The sequence below is a fragment of the Citrus sinensis genome, chromosome 9, assembly GCF_022201045.2.
Source record: "Citrus sinensis cultivar Valencia sweet orange chromosome 9, DVS_A1.0, whole genome shotgun sequence".
Lineage (NCBI taxonomy): Eukaryota > Viridiplantae > Streptophyta > Magnoliopsida > Sapindales > Rutaceae > Citrus > Citrus sinensis.
This window is the reverse complement of record NC_068564.1, coordinates 22,338,099-22,353,882: the sequence shown is the minus strand read 5'-3', so window position 1 is coordinate 22,353,882 and position 15,784 is coordinate 22,338,099. Positions and strand designations below refer to the sequence as shown.

The 15,784-nt window shown below is 35.6% G+C and overlaps 1 protein-coding gene and 1 long non-coding RNA gene across 2 annotated transcripts in view; both read right to left on the bottom strand.

Moving 5' to 3' along the window:
- Positions 1-15,784, bottom strand: part of LOC102627249 (uncharacterized) — a 42,691-nt gene that overhangs the window by 11,814 nt on the left and 15,093 nt on the right. The gene's annotated exons all lie outside the window — the stretch shown is intronic.
- Positions 2,721-3,937, bottom strand: LOC127900049 (uncharacterized). Its single transcript, XR_008052029.1, has 3 exons — positions 3,739-3,937; positions 3,557-3,627; positions 2,721-3,203 (listed from the first exon to the last, which is right to left on the bottom strand). It is a non-coding gene; the product is annotated as an uncharacterized LOC127900049 (long non-coding RNA).

Below are 15,784 nucleotides of genomic sequence, written 5' to 3'. Positions count from 1 at the left end.
GAGAAGAATAAGCATTTATAGTATGAGTCAAGTGAATTAAGAGTTGAATCACACAAAGATTGTCCACTTCAATCTGTAGCTTTCGAAATCCTTTCTCCCAAGCCATTTTAAGGCCATGAAACAACCCCCATAATTTTGTTTCTAAGTTAGAGCAGCGACCAAAGTTAATGTTGAAACCTCCACAAAAGGTATTGCAATAATCATGAACATGACCTCCAGTGTTGGCAATCCCGATCTCTTCAAAGCCCTGTCCGTATTAAGCTTAAACCATGGATAGGAAGGAGATTGCCACTAGAGCCAAGTCTCGATTTTATCCGAAACTTTGTGTAGTAATATCGGGTTTACCTTTTGAATTTATTCACAATGGTTGAGAATATCTTGCACCATATTGGTCGTGCCACTAGAGATAGTATCACGAATGAATTTATTCCTCCAATATCATAATTTCGAAGTCGCCAGTCGAATATATATGACCAATCCAAATGGTGATCAATGTGCCAAGCATTTTGTATGTTGCCCAGAAGCCAATCACATACATGCATGGAGAAAAAAGCAAGTTGAAAGCTTTATGGAACCAAAGCCTCCCATACCCTTTTTACAAATAAGAAATCACGTAGAGCATGCAAAGCATCCTCCACATCGTGTCCACATCTCAAGCAATTCATTCCGTACGTCAACAATATGTCTTCTATAAAGTTCCCAATGGGTCTTCAGTCTATTATGAACAATTAGCCACATAAAGGTACAAACCCTTTGGGTACTCTTCCACCTCCAAATGATATTCCAAATGTGAGTGTTTTCACTAGGCACAGATGGAGCCACAAACATATAGGCAGATTTCACTGTGAAAGTATCTGATCTTGACAGAACCCAATACATTTGATCAGCATCCCCATTAATCCTTGGAGGCATAGTGGTAACGATTTTAAGACTCACGTGATTAAAGAGAAAGTGAGCAAACAAATGCTACAACCATGTCCCTTTAGAGTCCATAAATTCAGCCACTGACCTTTTCACCATTTCCTGAGGAATGGACAAAGTAGAGTAGTTTGCTAGGTTATGGGAATCATCAAGCCAAATATCAAGCCAAAATCTAGTAGTTCTACCATTGCCCACTGACCAACGAATCCCACTTAAAACATGCTTCCAAACACCTCCAAGTGCTTTCTATAAATAAGAGCCATATTTAATAGACAACTCAATAGGAATGTTATGGGAATCAACACCATACTTAGTCGAGATAACCCGGATCTAGAAAGTATTTGGAGAATAGACCGTACTCCAACTAATCTTCATTAATAAATCATTGTTCATATGGTTAAGATTCTTGAACCTAAGACCTTTGTAAGTTTTCGGTTGCACAGCGTGTTCCAATTAATGAGATGGACCTTTTTTTCCAGCAATGCCACCCCAGATAAAGCTTCAACAAACTTGGTCAATTTTCTGATGTATGCTGATAGGGATTTTAGTAGTTTGCATAAAAAAGATGGGAAGAACATGTATTACAGATTTCGCAACAGTCACCTTACCCGCAAAAGGGAGACGTTTTGCACTCTAGCTTGATAAGCATTGCTCAATATGTTCAAGGATTAATTGAATAATAAGTCTTTTTATTTACCCGATAGTAAAGAAGAGGCATCCTAAGGTATTTACCAAATTATCAGTTTTGGAAAACCCAAGGGAATTGTATCTCATAGGCTATGGCTAGGGGTGGGCAAAATCGAGTTCGGATCAACCCGATCGGGTTTCGGGTTGGATAAAAATCAATCCGAACTCCACCCGAACTTAAAACCCGATCCGATCCAATCCGATCCGAATTTAATTCGGATCGGATCGGATCGGGTTAAAAAGTCGGGTGGAGTTCGGATCGGATCGGATGCGGGTTAAGTCGGGTTCGGATTAAATTCGGGTTATTCGGATGAAACCGAGTTAATTCGGGTCGGGTGTAATCGGATCGGATTCGGGTTAATTCGGGTTCGGATTAAATTCGGGTTATTCGGATCAATTCGGGTCAATTCGGGTTAAAATTAATTAATTTGGCAATTTGGCAATTGGGGATCAAACGTAACTTTAATTGAGTTACTCCATTAATTATCTTTAATTAGAGGGAAGAGAGTGAAAGGGAGGAAAAAGAAATTGTATGACTTTTAATAAAATAACTTATAAATTTAGAAATTATGTACATATGTTAAAATATTATTTGTTGGTGGTTTCATATTAGATTATGAAGACCTAAAACATCACGCTAGAATTTCTCCTGTCCAAAAGTTTTTCACAATCAAAAAATAAATTATTTTTTACAAAATTTAATCTTATCCTATGGTCATGTTTGTTCAAAATTCAAAGAAAACCTTAACAACTTGCTATGTGGCACAATAATAAGTCTTAAACTCTTAATGTCTAATAGTAAAAGATAAAACCCATTAAATCTAATATTAAAATATAATAAATCACAAAAAAAAAACCCTCTACCAAATGGCAAAACTCAATCAGTGGACTGGAATCCACATTAATTTTGTCATGGGGCCACACGTTGATACTTGATAAGGAAACATTTTTTTTCTATTTTTTTTATTCTTTTTGGCTTTTTGCCATGGGGATCTCTGGAGAAGTGGAGATACAGCCGTTTAAAAGAAAATTTACATACACTTTGCAATTTGCATACACTTTATCTAATCCAAAAGACAAACACAGCAAACGTAAGGGATTGATTCATTTTCATTCTGGCAATAACAACATGAATGTGCATGTCCTTTACAAAACAAGGATGTTTCTCTTCCACTCTTGTCACCTTGCTAACTAAGACATTTCTTTCCCACCTTCCTTATCCTCCCTCATTCATTTCAACCAACAAAAAAAGAAAACTACTATAGAATTAAATTCAAATGATTCAAAATTAAAAATTAACACAAAGCATAAAATTAAAATTAACACAAAGTTTAAATTTAATAGTCTCCATCCAAAGCGCAATGTCCAATTCTAAAATCTAAACATTAATCTTTAGAACACAAAATTAAACATAATTAAATAGTTTCCATTTTCCAAAACACAAATGACAAAGTTCCAAAATCCAAAACACAACAAAGTTTAAATGTAAATCTAGATCAACTTCCTCCACGACTCCACCGTTCCTCGCAAGCACTTTGACAACTTTTAACTTCAATTTCTTCTACTCCAAGTTGAAGAATTGAAGCATATATCCCCTAGGGAAAAATTGAAAAAATAATAGATAATTGTTTAAATACTTTCTTTAAGCCACATTACAAATAAAGGGACATTAAACACAAACACAAATGCCCAATTCATATGTGTACTTGATTAAATATAAGAAAAAAAATTAAGTCAATTGTGGCTTATTTCATGGCATTCATCATCAAGTAAATTTAATAATAATCCTAATTCCTAGGTAATACCATTCCAACAATTTCAATGTGTCTAAAATAAATGAAACAATTATAAATTAAAACTATAACAACTATTGTCTATTATTATAGTGTAAATTACAACCTAAACATATAATATGAAATTATAAATAATAATATATATTAAGAATTACCTTTCAAATATCCATAACACCCATATCAGCGCTCACTGTTTCCACCGTTGAAGCTTGTGATCTTACAAACTCTTTAAAATGTGAAAAAAAAAATGAAATTAGTAAGTAACTTAAGTACATGTAGATGCTATTTATAAAGTTATAATACATCTTAACTTTATAAAGTATGAGAAAAATATTACCTTCTTGTAGCTCCATATGGAATATCTGCTCTTTAATATCTTCCTGAAGGTTGTAGACAGGATTAGCAAAAAGTTTAGCTTGTAACCAATTTTCGATACATATCAATGCCTCAACCATACAAGGGGTCAAAGAACTCTGATATTCTTCAATGACGTGACGCCCTGTGCTAAAGGCAGATTCAGATGCCACTGTGGAAACAGGAACAACGAGGACATCCCTTGCAATTTTCTCTAATATTGGATACTTTGATCCATTAACCTTCCACCAAAGTAAAACATTGAGCTTAAGATTGCTTGGATCATCAACTGGGTCACTCAAATATCGTTCCACCTCAGATACTACTCCCTTGCCCTCATTCTGAACAAACACTTTCTAAGCATACCCAAAGAAAGGGCGAGAAACTCAGAAAATGTCATCACCATCACCACTAGGACCCTCCGGCAAACCAATTTCAGTTGTAAAATAAGGAGAATAACTTGTACCACCATAGCTGCTGCTAGGAACACTCTCACTACACATCGATGGTGTGGAACTAGAGCACATTGCACTATATGCATCATAAAGCTCATTCAACAAATCTTTCACTGCTTTGGTCATTTCTTCAACTTTCCAACCATCATTGGCAAAAATGATCTCAAAAATATGTTTGGCAAAGTCCATTTTAGCTCGTGGATCAAGAATAGAGGCAACAATCAACATTTTATTCATCTTCCCTAAAGACTCCCAATATTTATCAAATTTTCCCTCATTTGATAAGCCATAGCCACCACTCAAGGATCTCTACTTCCCTCTAATGCAGTCAATGAGCTCTCAATTAAGCCAATGGTATCATAACAAAGATTAGAAGTCACACTCAAAGAAGCAGAAAATAACAATGTGGCATCATAAAATACCTTCAAAAACTTCACAATTCGCCATGCACTCTCCCAATCCTCAGGTCCAAGCGGGCCCACCCTTTTAACGTTATTTTCTTTCTCGAGAAAATATGCCTCATACGGTTTATTCACCTCTACCATTCTATCAAATGCTGCTTGAAACTTCAACGCAGTCATCAACATTAAATAGGTGGAATTCCACCTAGTAGGACAATCCAAAACAACCGTTCCATTTAGACATTTCACTTATTGAGCACACTGTTTAAATGCCTGTAGCCTCGTTCTGGAGGATCTCACATACTTCACAGCATTCCGGATGGCGGCAACACTAGCATACAATTCATTCAACCCCGAAACAACAATCAAGTTTAAAATATGTGCACAACAACGCACATGCATATACTGACCTGCCAATACAATTGCATCATCATTCCTCCAACCAAGTAATTGCATAGTCACATAATTAACAGCAACATCATTTGTACTGGCATTATCAATAGTTATTGCAAACAACCTCTCTATCCCCCAATCTTGTAAACAAGCTACAATCTTTTTACCGATCTTTTTCCCTCTATGATCTTCAATCACACTGAAACTAATAATCATTCTGTTCAAACACCAGTCACTATCAATAAAATGAGCTGTGATCACCATGTAGCTCATGTTTTGAACAGAAGTCCATAAATCAGTGGTAAGAGACACTCGTTGTTTGTTGTTGCAAATCAAACTCTTCAACATTATCTTTTCTTCCAAAAATAAATCCATAACATCCCTACCAACAATTCTCCGAGATGGCATAACAAACTGTGGAATGGCTACACTACAGAAATGCCTGAACCCTTTGTTATCCACAAAACTAAGTGGCAACTCACCCATAATGATCATTTTGGTGACTGCCTTTCTACAAGCGTCTTGACTCCACCCTTTAGCCAAAACCATATTACTTGCATTTCCTTCCCCACCCTCAGTTGTCAAGTTTTGTTGACTTCTCTCTTGTTGTTCCCGGAATGTCTTGTATGCAAGGCAAGCCAGTATATGATTTCTCATATTTGTAATCCCATCACGCCTTGAATGACATTGATATTGTCTACCACAATAGTTGCACTTGCATTTGTTTGGATTGTCCTCGAGCAAAGTAAAATGATTCTACGTTGCAGATCTTTTCTTCATCGCTGGTCTTTTCCGCTTTGCCTTTTGAGTTCCTTCCATTTGAACACTTTGATTGTCATCATCACTCATTGAATTCGATCTTGAGTGTCCAGACATCTAAACATACAAATAAATAATTATTAATCATAAATTCATAAATTAAAACACAAAAAGACTATTAAAAAAATCTACTTAATAGTTAGTATTACAAATTGATTCAAATAATTGTTAATTTAATTTTATGAAACTTTTTGAAATCGATATTTCCAATTTTCCACCATAATGTTTATATATGATCAAGAATTCAAGATGCATATTCCATAAAAGAAAACTAAGAAATTAAAGTAATTATTTAATTTATAATATCTAATTATCCATTGGCCAAAATAATATAATATTAATTACATATCCGTATCTTAAATTCTTAATTCTTATTATGCCCACATTATATGTACTTAACCACTTAATATTTACTTATTGGTTAATGGTTATCATGCAATTAATTAAATTGATTAATTATTTGTTGAGGTTGAAACTTGAAACTACTGCAATTAAATTGGTTAATTTTTTGTTGAAGTTGAAACTATTCTACAAATACACATATCATATGACATATATAATTATAATTTATATTGTAACATAATATTTAATTTTAATTTTTAATCTAACATTACTATTCATACAAAAAATCAATTATTAATAAGTAATAGAAAATTAATGCCGGATTATTTTCATTTTATTGATAACATTTAACAATATATAATTAACATTTACAATTAACATTTCTCAAATAACATATAAAAAATAACAATTATAATTAATCATTAATGCATATATAACTATATATTATATACGGATATACCATCACTTAAACAAGTTCAAAAGCCGGATTTGCTGATTCGGTTCGGGCTTCAAGAGTTCAAGTTCCAAATCCAAACTTCCAACTTCCAAAACAGAGAGTGAAGAGACCTTTTGAGTTTTGAGACTGGAGCCGTGACCCGTGAGGCGTGACTGTGAGGGTGTGGTGGCCAGATGTCAACACTCAACAGTCGTGACCCGTGAATGCCAATGGTGGAGACTCGAGTGGATCGGAGGCAACTTGCCGAGTGGATCTTCAATCAGACTGAGTGATGGTGGAGTGGAGGATTCAAGGCTTGGATCTGGCGCTTGGTTGCAGCAGATCTGTAGATCAGGTCACGATCTTCGCGAATCAGCTTCGGCTTCGGTTGGGGTCGTTCTCGGCAGCGGTTGCTATGTGTGGTGGCCGGTTGAAGGTAGCTCCGTGAACTGTGCGTGTGTGTTTGCTGCGTGTGGTGAGCGACAGAGGCCGTAAGGCGTGAATGGGTGTGGGTTGGCTGCTTGTGCTTGACGGCTTGAGTGCTGGTTTTAGTGATTTGTGTGTGACAGTGAGGGTTTATGATATCGTGAGGCAGTGACTGGTGAGTGTCTGAGTGAGTGAGGGTTTGTGAGCCAAAATGAGACTTTGCTTTGCTTGTGTTCTTTTCTTTGTGAATTATTGAATTGTTTTGTTGCGGTGAGGTGAATACTTTGTGAATTACTGAATACTGAATTGTGAATTACTGTAAAATGTAAATCCGTGAGTCTGTGTGACACTGTGAAGTCTGTGATGTGTGATCTGTAGATTCTGTATTCTGTGAGTAAGTGAGTTACTGATTGTCTGATTCAGTGATTGTGTCGTGTACTCGTGTGGGTGTGTATTTGTATTTTGTATTATGTGATTTGTATTTGCCAAATTTTTTTTCTCAACCCGATCGGGTTGAGACAATTTCACCTGATCGGGTTTTGTTCACCACCCGAACCGATCCAAATCCGAAAATTTTCGGATCGGATTGGGTCGGGTCGGATATTTTGCCCACCCCTAGCTATGGCAATGGGAACATTTTAAGAAAAAAAAAAACTTGAGTTTTACTTTTACTAACCTTTTTAAGCTGCACAAAAATTATCAAGGACTCCACTAATAACCCGAGCTTGATCATAACTAGCTTTCGCCCCGAAGAAGTAAGTCATCAGCAACAAATAAGTGTGTGATTGGGATGCCATTACGGGTGAGCTTGATAGGCTTCTACTTTCCTTCCCGCACTACTTTGCAAATACCATGCCTTAGTCTTTTGATATATAAGACAAAAATATGAGGGGAAATAAGATCACTTTGTCTTATGCCTCTCGAAGGAGTAAAACTTTCTGTGAGATCTCTGTTCCACAAAAGCTGCATCGAAGTTGAGGTGATGCACTCGATTATAGCCCGGATAAACTCAAGAGGCAAGCCAACTCACACTAAAGTGTCAAAAAATGAAATCCCATGGTAAAAAATCATAAGTTTTCTCGAAGTTAACTTTGATTGCCATTTGCCCAACCTTTCTTTTATTTCTCTGCATTGAGCGAATAATTTCTTAGGCCAACACAATATTCTTCGTAATATATCTCCTAGGAATGAAACTAGTATGAGTGGGACCACTAAGGTTAGGGAGGATTTCTTTCAATTTTTTGGCAATTAGCTTTGTAATGGTTTTGTAAGCAACCATACAAGACTAATTGGCTAAAACATTTTAAAGGTAGTAAGACTATTAGTCTTTGGAATGAGTGCAATAATGGTTCAGTTCAGTTCAATGGGAATGGTGTTGCCAGCATTTTTAACAACTTTGCAGAGAGATGGACCCACAATATGCCATTGGCTTTAAAAAAAAGTTGCATGTAGACAATCAACCCCTAGGGTTTTTAAAGGCTTTATACTGAAAACTATTTCATGAATATCAACCTCCTCAATAGATCTTCTAAGAGCTCTCAAAGTATTATCATTGATGGTTGGACATGTACTGTAAGTAGAACTTTGGTGATAGTAATTTATCTTTAGAATAAAGGTGCTTGAAAAAAATGACTGCATGAGCTTTACGCTTCTCCGTGTCTTAAAGCCACTTACTCTCCCCATCTTTAATCATAACAGCTTTATTCTTCCTCCTTTGTTGTGGTGTTATGGTCTCTTCATTGAATCCTCAGCTTTCTACCTTTTGGGAGTCACAAAATCTCTTCATGGGCTAAGACTTCTTCTAATTTGCTCTTTAAGAAAATCTTAAGCTGTTGAAGAGATTTAGAGCAATGGGTTTTAAGGGCTTTCTGAATGCCACCAATCCTGGACAACAACTTCTATTTTCTCTTAAAAATATTCCCAAAGACATTAGAATTCCACTTATTCACCTTCTTAACAAAATCATTTACGGCTTGCACATAACCACTGCATGTACCCCAATTTGTAGCAACAAAGTTCTAAAACCGGGAATCTGTGAGCCAAGACACCAAGATTTTAAACGGTTTCAAGCCCACATGGCTACTAAAACTCTTCTCATGTCGAATAAGTAGAGGTCTGTGATCATAATGAATTTTTGGTAGATGTAAGACCATAGCTTTTGGGTAAAGACCGAACTATTCCTTATTACACAACACCCTGTCTAAACGTTTATAAAGATTACCTCGAGACTAGGTAAATAATAGAATTTTTTAATTGAGATCACACAAGTGGTGCTTATGAATCCAACCTTTAAATAAATTACAGATTCTCATAATTGTAGATGAACCACCCTTTTTTTCAGAGTATTACTAACAGACGGCCCCTATACAATATTCGCAAAAATAACCAAATCTTCCTAAAGGTGTAGCCGGACCAAGTAGGTAGGATTACTATAAACTGTTGTCACCCATGAGAAAGAGTCACCATCTTCCTTAACCTTTATATGGATAAACTGCTTATGATTGAGGACAATTTCTATTTCAAAATTGTCGTTCCAAAGGAGAAAAATTCCCTGGAGAAACCAATAGCTTTAACCCAATGCGATTTATTAAATATGCTCTTAGCAATAAACCCATTAACCTTACAACCACTGATTTTTGGTTCGAACAAAGTGACTAGACACAGCTTATAAGTGAAAACAAGTGTTCTGAAGGTTCGGAGAAACTCCTTGACAATTCCAAAACATAAATAAGTTAAACATAATAAATATAATACAAAATAAAAATGAAGCCTTTACACATCAGGATCATCAACGTGTTGATCAAAATCCATCTCATCTTCCTCTTCAAGAAAAACCATAGATTTAGAAGAGTCGAACACTTCGTCATCTTCCTCTTTATAATCACTTTCTTCGGAGTCTTCTCTGTATTTTCCATCTCTATATCCTCACCATTAAAGGGCCTACCAAATGGTCCTACCCCCTCCACAGTTACAACAAGATGGGGATTAGAATTCTTAATCCCTATAATGTTTATCGAAGGTGCCTTAATATTACGGGGATTAATGATGACAATGGTATAGTTCTTTGGGATGAGATTAGTTGGTATAGTTATGGGTTGCATAGGACAAAGTCATTACTTCTAGTCTTGGTGAGAGAACACGAGTTAGACTTTTGCATGGGTTTAGTTGAGGCTTAAGAGATTGCATGGGAAGCGGTAGTGGCACGTGAACTTGTTGAGGCATGATTATTATTAATCAGAGTAGGATTATTTTTATTTATCATGGGGCTACATGCCAATTGGGTATCTTTTGAGATATTGGCTCTACTTTTTCTTTGAGATTATTTCTAGGATTGACTGTATTTTAGACACGTGCCATGGAGGCCAACATTTTGACTTAGGTTGATATCCTCTTAATCAATTTGGTGATCGTCATCTTGATCTTTAACATCTAAAATGGGACTAAATCTTGAGCCAGCGCTAATGTTTCCATTCGACAGAAGATTGGGATCCTTAAATTTAGTATTTTCACTGTGATTCAGATAGTTGCCTTTTTTAACTACCAACAACTAAGGGTTGAATTTCGGGTGCCCAGTCTATTCCAGAATTGGTCGAGGTGGCTTCGCTTCATTGTTCATGTTTCTTTCCCATTCTCATCTTGAGGTTCCTCACCATCTCCATTCTCCGGACACCCAATGCTAACATGACCATATTTTCTACAATTGAAACAATTGATAGGAAGGCTTTCATATTCAACTTTTTGGATCCTACCATCAAGTAAAAATTGCAAACATAAAGGTTTGTCTAGAGCAATTTTCAAAGTTATTCTCACAAATTTCCTTCTAGATGCTGACCTCGTATTGAAGTCAATATGAATAACCTCTCCCATCACTTGCCCCATCATTGGGAGAACTTTTTGTGGTAATAATAATGGGGCATGTTAGAAAATTTTATCCATGCCACCATCGAATCAATTTTGTCACTTGTGCTATCGAAATATGGAGTCCATTGTTAAACCGTAAGATAATGGCCTAGGATTGTCTAAGGTCCTTGCGTTAAAGTATAATTAATAGTGGTAGTAGCGAGAACATAGTTTCAAAGGTGTTGGTCAAAGTGATGGGGCTTTCAACTAAAAAGGGATAGAAACTCGAGTAATGACGGTTATCGTTTCCTTTTCTATTGAGAAGATTTATAAAAGTGAATGGTGTGTGATATAATGGATATGGATACGTGCCATCTATTATTGGGAAGATCTTGGTTGTTCGATGTTGTTACAGTTCATAGAGGAATGGATAATATGTATGAATTTGGTGGAATAGTAAAAGCGTTTGTTTGATGCCTTTAATGAATAAAAAGAAGAATTAGGTTCTTTTGGGTTGTCTAGCGCACCAAGTACTTTCATACGCTTGATGAATTAGGTTCTTAAGACTTTTTCCTGTAAATTTATTATGGTATATTTTGATGATATCTTGATTTATTCTGTTGATATCTTAACGCATTAGAGCATTTGAGAATAGTTATGGAAGTATTGTGAAGAAATAAACTTTACATTAGTCTAAAGACATAACTTTCTACAGAGTAATATAGGGTTTTGTGTTTTATAGTTGGTGCATATAAGATTAGAGCTATTGAGTAAAAGATACAAGCCATTGGAGAATGGCCTATGGCTGAGACTGTGGGTGATGTTAGGAGCTTTCATGGGTTGGCAACATTCTATAGGAGATTCATTCGAGATTTTAGCATGATCGTTGCACCTATTACGGAGTGCTCAAAGAATGGGAAGTTCAAATAAGGAGAAGAACATAAGGCGAGTTTTACTTTACTAAAAGAGAAGTTATCTACTACTCTTGCGTTAACTTTGCTAAACTTTGACAAGTTATTTGAGGTCAAAAGTGATGCTTCTGGCAATGCTATTAGGGTTGTTCTTTCCCAAGAAGGGCGACCAATTGAGTATATGAGTAAGAAGCTTAGTAAAGCCTAAGCAAGATGTATACAAGATGAGTAAGCTATATGTAAAAGTTCACTTTTGTTGTAAAGCATAAGTCTAGGCAATAGAATAAGATAGTAGATGTACTCAGTAGGCGAGCAACTTTACTACTAACTATAATCAATGAAGTTATTAGTTTTGAGTGCTTGAAGGAGTTGTACGCTGAAGATGAAGATATTTGGGTTTACTACATAAATCATTAAAAAACTAAGGATTTCTTAATTCAAAATGGATATCTATTCAGAGTTAATCAGTTGTACGTGTCTTAAAGCTCTTTAAGGAAGTAGATCATCTGTGAGTTACATGAAGGAGGACTGGACAAATATATTGGAAAACATAAGACCAAGGCGCTTGCGGAAGAGTGTTATTATTAACCGCTGTTGAATAGAGATGTGCGAAAGATTGTGAAGAGGTGTCTGGTATGCCAAGAAGACAAGAGACACCCACAGAATCCTTGCCATTACCTATTCCAAAAATATTTAATTGGATTTATCTATGAATTTTGTGTTAGGATTGCTGCGCACAAGGACAGATCGAGACTCTATATTGGTGGTGATATATAGGTTTTCGCAGATGGAGCATTTTGTTGCTTGTAAGAAGACTGAAGATGCTGCTTCAGTTGTGTATCTATTCTTTCGAGAAGTGGTGCGTTTGCACGGTGTTCCAAAGAATATCATTTTTTACAGAGATGTGAAGTTCATCAGTAAGTTTTCGCATAATCTCTGGAATAAATTTGGCACATAGTTGTAGTTTAGTAGTGCTTTTCATTTGTAAACAGATGGTCAAACAGAGGCAGTCAATCGCACTTTGGACAATATGTTGTGGTGTGCTTGTGTTGACAACTAATGAAACTAGGAAACCGCCTTGCCTCAAGTCGAGTTTGCTTACAACAATATGGTAAATTGATCTACTGGTAAGACTCCTTTTGAGATTGTCTACACTTGTTCCTCATGCCATGTTTGTGATTTGGCTGTCATGCATATGGCAGCAAAAGAGAGCAAAGTAGTGGATAATGTGGTAGAAAGGCTCTTCAGATTTATACTGAGGTTCGAGCTCATTTGAAGGCTGTCAATGCTAAGTACATAACTGAGGTAGACAAACACCGATGTAAAGAGTTTCAAGAGGGAGATTTGGTGATGGCATATTTGCGACGTAGTCGTTTCCTTGATATTCGTGCCAAGTTGGAAAAACGGAGATATGGTCCATTTCACGTGGCATGGAGGATTAATGATAATGCTTTTGTGCTTCAGCTGCCAGATAATTAGAATATCTCTCACAATTTCAACGTAACGGACCTGTTCCCATATCATCTAGATAATGAGGAGTTGTATCAGCCTAACTCGAGGATGAATTCTTTTCCAAGCAAAGGGGACTGATGTAAGATGGTTGTGTATTACAAGCAGGATACCTTCTGGAGGGCATAATTTAGGCTACAGGTGTTTGTTTTTTTGTGTATAATATACTATTTCAAAGCTTGTGATGAGATGAATCTAAGCCGTAACACCTTGCGCTGTTCTGACACATGGTCAAACAAAAAATTCCCTTTCTTTTCTGGTCATTGTTTAGTTTTAAGATTTTTTCCTTTTTTTCTAATTCTTCTCAAATTTTTATCTTTGTTTAGAATTCGGATTTGAGTGTAATTTATTTTCCTTTTCTTGGTTTGATTAGGAGAATTTTGTTATAAAATAATATTTTGGATTTGTCAATTTTAGTAAATTCGCGTTATTTATGGCTATTATATAAAGAGATCTAAAACTCTAGTTTTGTACTATTCAGAATTATTCAAATAACTTCCTTATTTAAAAACTTTATTTCAACTATTTTAAACCCTTTCACACTTCCGTTCCGTCAGAAATGCATTATTCTTTTAATTGAGTACTTTTTTCACTTTGTGTAATTTTTTATATTTAAAAAAAAAAAAGAAAAGGACATGTCTAAATATTATTTAACACGCTCCAAAAAGTTAATTTAAATTTATATCTATTTTGGTTATTGTATAATAAAATAACACATTTGTAATAAAATTTACCAAATGCACACTGCTTTTTAAATTCACAACAACCGCAGCAGTATAGTTTACCAAACACTAAGGTGTTTTTTTAATCAATAGCTTATCACATATGCACAACAACTGATACAACTTATTTAATCAGCAATCACTAATTTGGATGTGGATAAATTTTTCTCCATTAATATGAGTGAAGTAGATATTTTCTAATATTATTTGAAGGTAAGATGTTATTTTATATGATAAATTTTTAATTGTAAATATTAATAAAAATTCTAATTATAATATTTCAGTACTTCAAAAAAAAAAAAAAACATCACGGAATAAATTAAGATCTAAAATAAACTTGCCCAAAGTCGTCCTTTGATTTGATGGTAGTGGCAGATTCACTGAATTCAATTTACCTTAAGGCAATCATCTTTTGGACCAAAAGCTTCGTCAACCTCCTCCAGTCCAGCAAGACTGCCAGAGCAAACTGACAAGCACCTTCACTAATACAATTATTGCTCAAGTATATGTGCAGTGGCCCATTGATACTACGAAGGCTCCATGCTAATATGCTATAGAAGATAAGCAACCATCTGGTACACATAGAATTAATCAAAAAGCGAAGTTACCCGTGCCTTCAAAAGAGAGTGGAATCAGTGTTTCATATATATATATATAATTTGAATTTCTCAGAATAAGCTTACTAAATCCAAATCCTACTTCATGAGACAAACTTTACAAAGCCTGGCAAGCTCCTTGCCTAGATGCAGCTCTGAAGTAAGAGCAAGTTTCAGGAGCGTTTCTTCTCTTTCTTCTCATAAGATTGAAACATCACCACTGTTATAGAACTTTCAACAACAATAAAGAATACGAAATTATTGTGTAAGATAAAGTGAGATTCACATTTTGTTCAAGTTACCGGACAATTCATATCCCAGTGCCCCCTGTAGGGTTGCTTCAACGGGGTACAGGGTGCTAAGACATGATAGCTATAGTAATTAATTGGAAACTTAAATATATACCCAAAGAAACAGCGAACAGCTTCACAGACTTTACTCTCTTTCAAAAATTCATGTAATCTGCGTTGTGCTTGAGTTAGAAGGCAACATCATTAGAGTCCACACTAGTCATCATCTCTACCTTGTCATATTTTCTCCTTTTGTACATGTTGCTTCCATGATGGTAAGTACATACTTAAGAAAGGGCATTATTGAAATAAAAAATCAATAAAACTTACTCAAAATATCTGGACAAGTGTTTGTTTATGTTTAATTGTGTTCCATCCAACAGAACTTGCTGCTGGAAGAAAGTTTAAGGCATAGGACTAACCTCAACAGCATCATACTGGCCACGTTTAAGTAGGATAAGTGCAAGCTGAGTTGAAAACTTCAAGAAAGAAGAATATTCCTCCCCAGTATCCCAAATAACCACACTGGAAAGCGCCGCATTGGACCGGTAAGTTCTAGTGGTTTTCGGAGCCATCTTAATGAAATGCAGCCAGTGTCCCTAGGGAAACTCCGAATACTCAGCAAAAGTACAATCGCCAAGAAGAAGTAACATTTACCAAGATTGTCATTCCACGATCCTTTGCCAGCATTGCGACGTGACATCGACCCGACTCCCATTAAAAAAATCAAGAATTCTTTAGGAGATTAATTGATCGTGGTCCAACTGAAGTCAACTATACTCAACTCGTTATCCGACCTCAATAAATAAGTTAAAGAATTTTATCAAAAAAATTAATTAGTTGTCGTCTAATTAAGGTAATGTATACTCAACTCATTATCCGACTTGAT